The sequence below is a fragment of the Ursus americanus genome, chromosome X (genome assembly GCF_024610735.1).
Source record: "Ursus americanus isolate L20-20 chromosome X, mUrsAme1.1.p, whole genome shotgun sequence".
Taxonomy (NCBI): domain Eukaryota; kingdom Metazoa; phylum Chordata; class Mammalia; order Carnivora; family Ursidae; genus Ursus; species Ursus americanus.
This window is the reverse complement of record NC_142164.1, coordinates 36,872,476-36,883,492: the sequence shown is the minus strand read 5'-3', so window position 1 is coordinate 36,883,492 and position 11,017 is coordinate 36,872,476.

The window sequence follows — 11,017 nt, the reverse complement described above, 5'->3', positions numbered from 1 at the left end:
CGTGCCAACAGTTAGGGGGTTTTTCAAACAAGCCTCCAGTGCTTACTCGCAAATAAGCCCTAACTCAGCTGCATGGTCTTTCATCTGAAGAGGACCCATCTCACCTGTATGTGAATACATTTTCCCATAATTACCCCAACAGCTGCATTTTGATGAACTGCCTGGGAAATAATTGTCAATGGATAAAATACAATCAGCTCATCCCACCAGTGAATAATGTGCTTCCCGGATTCCTCCAAGTTAAAATGAACCTTTCAGATCCTTTATGTCTGGAATGATTTCCAGGGAAGAATGAGTGACTGAGACTGCTGACACTCTTCAGAACAAACACTTGATGTCTTTGACACTTGTTCCAACTGACTTGTCTTGGGATAAGCTTGTATACCATGTAAGGTGATGATTCCACAATCATCCCACTGTTCCCTTGTCCCCCTGTTTGCGCACATTGTTGGTGTTTGAATGAAAGTTCCTAGCAAGCAAGGAACATGCTCTTCAGAACTTGGCTCTTTAGAGTTCCCAAGACAGAAACAAAGCATCTTTCCTCATTTTCCTCATTTTCAAAATGGCTATAGAGTTGCTTGGAAACAGATTTGGGGCAATATGGTTGGCTGTATCAGGCTCCAAGTTCCAGATAGATATTGGAGTGGGTTAGCTAAATAGGAGATGAGGTCAAATGAGTAGCAAATGTCCAGATATTTATTTTTATTAGTTTATTTGCCAAATTCTACCCATAACCAATTAGGGAAATGGTGACTTTTCTTTCTTGATGCAATTAGATGCAGATTTGGAGAGCAGTTGAGTTTCAAACAGAAGTAGTCCTTACATCCAATGGCAAAATGGTGTTTATGTATTTAGGGGTAGGAGTTAAGGTTGCTTTTCCTCTAAAACAAGGATTCCCAACTTCTCTAAGAGGAGGAATTACATGGATAGAATCCTTAGTCTCTCCTGTGGTATATTGCTTATAGGACTGTTGAAGATGTCCTTTTCAGGGTTCTTACCAGGTAGAGATTTAGGAAACAAGTCATACATGGGACATGTCCTTGGGAAACCCATTTTTGAAACTCTGACTCATGCATATGTTACATCAATCCAATTTCACTTATTCAATGAGGAAGTTCTTTGCTGACTGGCTGATGCAGCCTGGAAAGAAAACTTCTCTGGTCCTTTCCTGGTTACAAAGTAGTTATTCAGTTGATGCGTTCATTACAACCATTCTCTTCCATTTCTGTGATTGACCTTTGGGCATTGTGGTATAGTAATGGCACCCAGTTTGTTCATATCTCCGTGTTCTAGGCCCTCATAAAATCTCCTTGCACACTCACTCTGGGGTTGGTTGCGTGATTTGCTTTGGCCATTTGGGCAGTAGCACATGTAGTGCAAGCAGAGACTTGAAAATTGCTCCCATGTGGGGGTTTGCTCATTTTCACTACTTATAGGAATCTATAAAGAACACCAGATGAAGAAGCTTGTGCTAGCCTGCTGAATGAGGAGATATATGGGGGCCCAGTACACCCACCCCTTTGCCCCAGTAATTAGCCTACCAAATGTCAGACATGTGAGTGAGGCTGTCCTAGATGATCAAGCTGTTAGTTGACTCATGACCTGACCACCATAGCATAGCATAAAAGAATGCAGCAGAGATCACCTCAGCTGGCTTAGATCAGAAAAATCATCACAACTAGCACCAGGATGAGACAAGTGAAGTGCCTAGGACATAAAATTTAAGGAGGCACTCACTCCCAGAATCCTACAAGTACAGGGTTGACACTTGCATGACCCTAAGAGTGAGTGCCTCCTTAAATTTTTTGCCCTAGACACCTCGCTTGCCTTACTCTAATCCCAGTCCAGCAAACCACCGGGTGACCCACAGAATTATGAGCCAAATAAATGGTGGTGGTTTTAAATCACGAAGTTTTGGGATGATTTGTTATGCAGCAATAGATAACTGGTATATGTTGACTATTTCCAACATTCTTTCCTCCCCCCTTAATTTTGAATGGCAGAACAAGGCTGTAAGGAATTGAACTGCAAATCCAATCCGGTCATTTAGCTTCTCCAGAGTAGGTCCCCTGATGCAGTGGATGAATAAAAAGTTTTCCACATGACCTATGGGTCCAAGCCATCACTTGCTCTCAGTATGCCTTATTCTAGGGGTTGGTGGTTCACCATTTTCACAAAGCTGATGTCCACTGACCTAATGGCAGGATGTAGCTGGCTCCTTTTTCTCTTTTTCTCTATACCTGGCTATGTCTAATGAGCCCACATCCACACCCTTGGTCTTCTCAGCAGCGTTCATTAACCTCCTGGGCCAACTTGACTGCTTTGTGCATTTAGATCCTCCCCATGGTCATCTTCTAAGATAAAACTAAGAGAAGCTAGATTAACATGACCTAACCTCTTTTATCCTATGAAAGAAAACCCTTTATTGAAATAACAGCATCATTATCTTTCAATATTCTGTGTCTTCTTTGTTTTTGAGATTTATTTATTTATTTATTTATTATTATGTTATGTTAGCCACCAGAGGTAATATGAAGTAAGGTTTAAGGAGACATACATTCAGAGATACACTCAGTTCCTTTCATCACAATAAACTGCAAATAATCTACCCTAGATAGTACTTACTCTGTTTGATAGAGAATCTTTCTCATACACAACAGATGTCAAAAAGCTGACCCCCCAGTTCCCTGTTTGTATATTTCAAGCAGTTCAAGCAACTTCCATGCTCTGAAGATTTTGTCATGCTGGCAATTCATCAAGTGCTTTTCTTTTATTTCCTTTTTTTTTTAAAGATTTTATTTATTTACTTGACAGAGAGAGACAGCGAGAGAGGGAACACAAGCAAGGGGAGTGTGAGAGGGAGAAGCAGGCTTCCCGCCGAGCAGGGAGCCGGATGCGGGGCTCGATCCCAGGACCCTGGGATCGTGACCTGAGTGAAAGGCAGACCTTTAACGGCGGAGCCACACAGGAACCTCCATCAAGTGCTTTGCTTTTATTTCTAATTGCTTTAGTGGAAGTTTCTAGTGAGTGACCACATCATACTAATTTCTGGAACTTAACATTTTCTCACCTTTTTTTTTTTTGGAAAAGGAAGATTGTGTTCTTTCACATGGCTTTCTCCACCTTTTCCTCCTTTAGGGGCTTTCCTATATCTTATACTTTCTAGATCTAACTAAAGTACTAAAGAAATGTTAGGATCTGTGACTGACCTTTAGACATGTTGGGATGCTCTCTTTCCAATCAAGCCTTCTCTGGACCTAAAACAGCTGTCTTTCCCCTGCTGCCAGTCAGAACTGCGGTCTTCTCATACATGCTCCCAAGCATCCCTGGCTCCTGGTGTATATTATGTTGTCCCACTACATTACACTCATGGCTGCTTATTTATATCCTACAACGTAATGTAAGTTTCTCAAGGATGGGAACGCTATCTCATTTTTCTCTATATCCTCAGCACAGTGCCCTAGACATAGTAGGTGTTCAGTAAATTTGGTAGGATTATTCTATGAATTAATGGATGAATCAAGAAATAAATAGGACTGAGAGCTGAAGCTAGAGAACCATTGTGGCCCTTTGGGGTATATAACAAAGAGCTTAAGAGCAAAGGGCTTTTGAATCAGACAGGTTTGCAGTCTCTAGCTCCAACTCATACTAGCCTTGTGGCATTAGGCAACTTAAGCTCTGGGTGAGTTGATTTTGTCACCTGACACAATGCCTGGCACATAGTAAAGAGGCACTCAAAAATGATGGCCTCTCTCAGTAGGGGTGGGTAGTAGAAATAGTCATGACAGCATCCTTTGGGCTTTCCATATGAGGTCAATTTTCACTATGCAGGGCTTGGGACCCTGAGAATGCAGGTGACAACAGGATAGCTCTGCCTTACGTTACTGGAAACAGTTGAAGCCATTCTCTCCAAGGTGGAGATAAAAGTACAAATATCCAGGGTTAGGTATTTATTGCACTGAGAAGAATTGGTGTGTCCATAAAATGAGACTGCCTTTAGCACTTTTTGTATCAACACACCAGAACACTTTTACACCAACAGATGAGAGCAACTTTGAAGTGGTCAGTGTTGAACTCTTAAGTCCCGACCTTACTTTGTTACCTGCCTACACCAGAGCAGCCGCTACTGCTCAAGCATTTTAGACTTCCTTTTTGGGAAATGCCTTTAGAACTGGTTTTGAGACACATAAGAAACCAGGTTTTTTTATCTTTCAGTTGTAGTCACATACCCCATGCCATGAACATACACCCTGTCATCTGACCGTGGGCATTAGCCCTGGCCTTTGACCCGGATTCCACAACATAGTTTCCCAAGAGCCCAGCTCCCACTGTGACAGACTTTCTAATCAGTGGGGAGAAAGGATTCTTTCTCTTGGATTTGCACAGAATGGTTCTAAGAGTGGGAAAGTGCCATCTGTTGTTTCCTAACAGACCTTGGTGTATTAAAAGTGGAACATCCCTTTAAGTATTTTTACTTTAATCTCTGCTAACCAAAAAAAAAAAAGTGATATTTCCTCCATATTAAATAAAAACACTGATATTTTTCACTTCAAAATCGTAGTATGTTTCATGGTAACAAAAAGTAAAACAGTGTATGAAGGGAAAAAGAGAGTTGTTCCCATCTTCCTCTTCCTCCAATTTTATCCTCCTAATGTGGTCAATATTATCAGATTGATGTGTGTATTTCCATACTGTTCTATACGCACAGACACATATAAACACACAAGCTTCCCCCCTTTTGTGGTTTACAAAAGTGAGACCACACTACATACATTATTCTATAACCAATTTTTACTTACCAGTACCTTAGGGACATTGTTCTTCTGGGTCAGTACTATAGATCTAACGTGTTAAAAAAATATCTGCCGAGTATTCTGTTAAATGGATGTCCTTTACTTTATTCTGCCATCCCCTTATTGATAGATATTTGTTGTGTTGTTCCCATCTTTTAAACCATTATATACAATGCTGCATTACACTCCATATAAGCTTGTACTTTCAATTCTATAGATTATATTCCCCACAGTGAGAATGCTGAGTTGAAGATCATGTGTATTTAAGATTTTTAGAACTATTGCCAGAGTACAAAAAGCTCAAACAATTCACATTCCCACCAGCGGTGTATGAGGGTACTCACCGATACTGAATACTAACAATCATCTTAAGTTTTTAATTTTATACTCTGAAAGGTGAAAAGTATTTTCTTGTGATATTAAGTGAGGGTACTTTGCACTGTCACATATGGCTTTGCCACTTGCATTCTGAGACACTTTTTGTTGGGAATCTGAGTGAGCAAGTCGAGATTTTCTGCTATGATTCACCTGTTCATAATCTTTGCTGCATTTCTGTTGCATGGGTTGTCTTTTTCATATCAAATTGCAAGAGCCTTTCAAAATAGTAGGGATATCAACTCATAGCCTGTTGCGTGCATTGCAAATATTTTTCTCCCAGTTTGTTTCTCTACTGAAAAATTTCCATTGTCTTCTGCTTGTGAAATTCCTTTCAAGGATCCATTTGGACGTCTCCTTATTGTTAAAAAAAACTTTCCCTTACATTTAACCTAATTCTTTGTGTTGCAATTCACCTCTCTCTCCCTGGGTTCTGCACCTCATTATTGCTCCCTATCTCCCCAAAGACAACCGAGCTATGTCTATTGGAGCTTTTCTCCTGACTGAATGCAGTGAATTGACTGACCAGTTTAGTCAAGTACGTCCTTTGACTTACTTCTTTTCCCCCTCCATTAAACTGACTGGTTGTTTGACTGAATTGACCTTGTGAGTGCCCACCTGTGTGTGCGTGGGTACGTGTGTGTGCACGCCCAGTAGCAGAACCACTACACGGTGGTTTCAGTTGTTGTTTTCAGTTGAACTGGCCTTCCTTGGTCCATTTCCCTGGCATTGCAATTAGCAGCCTCATGGTAGATATATACCACTCCAGTTGCCTCACTGGGTAGAGAGAAGATGAGTTTGATCGGTTCAACTGAGAATTCTGTTACAATTCTTCTGCTGGGCATATAGAGCAAAACTGTGAGAAAGATCTATTTGGTTGTTGATGTCCCCCTGTCTCATCTTTCAGGGCCCTGTCTCTGGTTACTTTCCTGGCACACTGTTCATGCTCTCTACACCTTTCTTTCTCACCTTGTAGCCAAATATCTGTCCTATTTTCCAGCATGTCGTTTCTTTGTGCAGGGGTTGAAAGTAGTACCTTTTCTTGGTGATTCTGGGTGTTGAGAGCTGAGGCAGTAAGAATAAGGCAAGGTTATAGTTAAGAGATTGGTGAATGGGGGGGACTACATTCCCCAAATGGATTCTTCAAGGGCTAGTTCTGCGGGGGTGTAAAGAGGGTTGGTGGGGGGAAAATTTTGGTGGCTAAATATTACATACAGTCGGATGGCTGGGTTTAAAAGGTTTGTTGGTCGTGTGTCTACTGTGTAAACTTGGGAAAGTTGTTTTATCCTTCTGAGCCTCGGCTTCATCATTGGTAAAATGGGGATAAGCACAATACAAAGATCATAAGAATTGTTGGTGGATAGAATAAGCTACTACTTGTGAAATACTGAGCATGAGGCCTGGCACTATAAGTACTCAATTAATGCGAACTCTTCTTATTCATAAATACCTTTTGGAAACCCTGGATTATACAGATCACATCTCAGAGTCTCTAATATGCTGATGTTCCTAGTGTATCACCATAAGAGAAATAGAAAAAGAAGTAAATGCTTATCAGATCATGGAATCCCTCTTTCTATTAACGTAATTTTCAATGAACTTGTGCTCTGTGGAGAACACTTTGGGAAGTACCAATGTAGAGAAAGAAGGTATGATTTTGAGAAAAAATACTTGAGTTCCAGACAACTCTCTTGTTTATATGATTTTGAGTGAGTCATTTAACCTCTCTGGGCCATAGGTTGCCCACTTATAAAATGAGGAGCATAAGACTGTTTTTACCTACCTGCCTTACAAGTTACAGGGAGAGAGCTTTATAAGCTGTCACCCACTATACCAACCTTAGGGACCAGGAGCAGGAGTGATTATCATGAATCCAGGTGCAGAAAGTGGTAAAGGGTGGACTCCTTGTGTGTCGAGTTCAAGGGCATGATTAGTGAGACCTTTCGATTAGGAAGTGATTAGGAATGGAGTGTACACACAACATGGCCTCCTGGAGCTTGCAGTATGAGGGAGCCTGGACTTCTAGGCTCCATCCAGGCTTCTGGGCCATTTTCTTACTGCAATTAAGCTCCAAAGCAGAAACGTTTTTTAATAAACAGACAGCAGAGTTCTAAGGAAATCCAAGCACTCTGTGATCTATTGGTCAAGGCCCTGGCTTACATAATTTGTTTCTTTCCTCAATATGAATTGATAGACCCTCTGGAAATCAAATATATTCCTAGTGGCTGAAAAAAGTCTCCAGTATTTTCTCTTCAGGGCTTTTTAAAAGGTAGCCTTCAGGAAAGGCAATACTTACCTGAGATAGTAGCCTGATGGGGGAAGATTACCTGGGAGAGGACAGCCTCCTCAGCACCCCTCCAATCAGGTTGCAGAGGCAACTGTCTCCTTCTTCCACAAAGTGGACCAGGCACAGGTTCAAATTAATTTTTCCTTTGCCTGTTGTTCCCAGACTCATGCAACCCAATGGAAAGACTATACAAGAAAAGCATGTGACTGACCCTTGTCTGTAACATTTTGGCCAGATGTTAAGCTTCCCTGCCTGGGATCCACCCACTATTTCCTTAATCAGTAACTTTCAGCATGCTTCTTCCAACTGGTCTAAATGCTTGATGAGTATGCTGGAAAGAGCACTGGGCTGGGAGTTGAGACCTGGAGGTCCTGTCTGTGCTACTGACTCACTCTGTGATGTAAGGCAAGCCATGACCCCTCCTTGAACCTCAGTTTTCTCATCTGTTACACAAGGCATTTGAACTGGGGGTGATCTTAGAGGTCCCTTCCCATTCAATCTATAGTTTCATTTGTCTACACCCTCAGATCAGAGTCACTCTCATTCCATCTTCCTGTGTGGAGAGTATTCATTTAAGGCTAATTGCAGGATGTTGGAGGGCTGTCCAGGAACATATGAAGCATTGGAATATTCGTTTGAAATTAATCAGACACAACCAAACATGCAGGTGGTTGCTCTTTCCCTTCGACTCCTGGCTCTTGGGATCTCGCCTCCTGGAAGGTGTTCATGGGCTGCAGCTGCAGAGGACAGCCTGTGGATTATTGCCCAGAAAAGCAACTTCTGTGAATGGGAGGGGTGAGGGCAAGACCACTCACTGGTCTCCTTCTCTAGTGGATAGGGGCAAGAATGTTGAGGGATGGGATACAGAATAGGAGTCAATAAATCCAAACCTACCAATAATAAGAACTGAGGTTGCAGCTTTCATTTCTTGACCCTTTGTCTTCTTGTCTGGGAATTGGCTGGGACTGATATTATGAAGGAGACTGTCTCACGCTGGCCCACGCCAAACCTCTGTATGTTTTCAAATATACTGATGCCTGGTATAACATAGACCACACTGTGGCCTGGCATTTTTTCATTTTTCACCAGTGCTTGAATCCCCATGGACCTCCCCCAACCATTTGGCCTTCTGTTCTTCAGCCATATTCAACTTGAGTTCTCTCATTTGGGGGGGCTTTGCATATGCTGCCCTCAAATTGACTCATTGTCTTTTGTGGGGAATCTTTTCCCCCTTCAGCACTCATCTCAAATGTTACAGTCTATGTGATGTCTTCTGTTATTACTCTTGACCAAGTTTTGATCATTCCCTCCTCTGTTTCCAAAGGACTCTGGACATTCCTCTACTGTATATCCACTAGGCTGTAAGCTCCATGGAGGCAAGGACCATTGATTTGGGAATTGATATAATGCTAGCTTCAGTAAGAGACAAATCCCCAAATCTCAGTCTCAATAGTTTAACGGAGTAGTTTATTTCTCACTCATATAAAGTCCAGTTGATGCTGGTAGGGTGGGTGGTAGTATTATGTATTCTGTGTCATAAAGGCATTCAGGACCCAGGCTGATGGAGGCACTAGCATCTTTAACATGTGGCTTCCCATGTTCTCTTGAGAGTCCACATCCAGCCCATTAATGAGGGAGGAGAAAGATCAAATACCTTAGGTGCTTTTTTATGGGTTCATTTTGTTAACATATCACTTCTGTTCACTTTCTGTTTGCTGGAACTCAATCATATTACCACCTCTCACTATAAAGGGAAGTGTAGTCTAGTTATGTGCATGAGAAAAAGAAGGAAAGGCTTTCGGTAAATACGTAGCTATCTTTAGAGGCCATAACGCTTTGTTCACTGTTAAGTCCCTAGGACTAAGCACAGTAACTGGGATGTGGTGACTACATTGGATTGTGATTGAAATTCCACCTCTGGATCATGACTTCATGGTCTAGTATCTTATTACCCCAATCAAGCATAGGCACATAGTAGAAGCTCAATAAATGTTGGCTGATCATTACTGAAATTTCAGTATTCCAGGGGTATTTCTTCTCTGGAAGAACTTTTGGTATAATTCACCTCCTAAGGACAACTCATGCTCTAGAAGGTTGCTCCTGATCAGGTTGGCCCTTTTGCCCTTGGTGTTTGAGCCAACATTCTCCAATCACCAGATTTATCTGTTATTCAGTCTTCTTGGAACCTAGGTGCCAATTCCTGTCTAGTCAAGGACAATTAATTTCTTAAGTCCTGAGCCTCTTCTTATGTGATGGCCTCTTATTCTATTTTTTTCTCCCCCTTTTCACAAACAAACACTCCATTATTGCATCTAAGCTTTTTCTTTGCCAGCTCCAAGTGTATTTAGCTACCTTCTGCCCCATTATTTTCATAATTTGAGGGATAGAAGTGAATGGAATGGAGAAGATGATGATATCCTAGCCACCATTAATGTTATGAATACCTTATAATATTTACCTCTGCTCTAGCCTAATCTAATCCATCCCAGTCCAGCCCATTGTGCTTTAGCCATCAGCACTTGGAGACACATTTCTGTGTCTTCAACAATAAATTTCTGTGTCTTCCAGCAATAAAGGGGATATTGACTAATAGTGACTGGGAAATGTGTTCTTGTCTTTCAGAATGTCCCAGCAGCTAAAGGTCCATTCAATCACATATTACTGTTCCATAGAGACCTTTTTTCTGTGATAAAAATAGAATCTGTAGTAGGTATGTAGGCCAGGATATACCAATACTTCTAAACAGGTGTGGAGAATCACCTGTATATGGCAGGCAGTAGCATTTGTCCAAGGAGGACATAATATTTAGGATTAGAGACAGCCTAAGGTAAGCCTAAGGTAAAGTAGTCTCTGAGAGGCCTCAGTCTCCCTTCCCTGAGGTCCTCCTCTTGATAGGTGATTTTTCACCCATCCCTTGCAAGGGTCCAAAGACCTGTGCCCCTAAGATCTCTCCCTTACTCCCCTTGGCCACACCTGCTAAGGTTGTTTCCACTCCTAGGAAAATGACAGTTGATGTGCTTTCCCATTTCCCCAGATTTCCCTGTCAGGCCTTTGTGATTGGGAGAAAAAGGGGTCTAAAGGTCTGACTCAATGAGTAAGTAGGGGAGGTGGTTATTAGTCTCTGAAAGGCAGCTGTTTGCTTTGCCAATGCTTAACGGTAGCTCTGGCTTGACCCAATTATTTTCCCAGAAAAGGGTCCTTTTACTTCCACAGAATTTGGATCACAGACAACTGGATACTGGAGACTGATTTATTTATTTTTATTACTTTTGCTTTAGGTAAACATATGGAAGCTTGTTCAACTGACTGAGGCCCTCAGACGCAGATTTTCCTTGGCCCTCAGATAGTTCAAGGAAAATCTCTCAGGCTTTGGACTCACTGAAGGGAAAAACCAAGAAATGACCCCCTTCTCTGACCCTTGATCACACACTGCTATTGAATTGGTGGAGGTCAGAGATGTTGAAGAGAAGGAAGGTAAGTACAAAGCTTGAATCTACTGAACAATATAGCACAAGTCATAGTCATAGTCATTAGAGGCATTTTTCCCCCAAGAAGTTGAAAT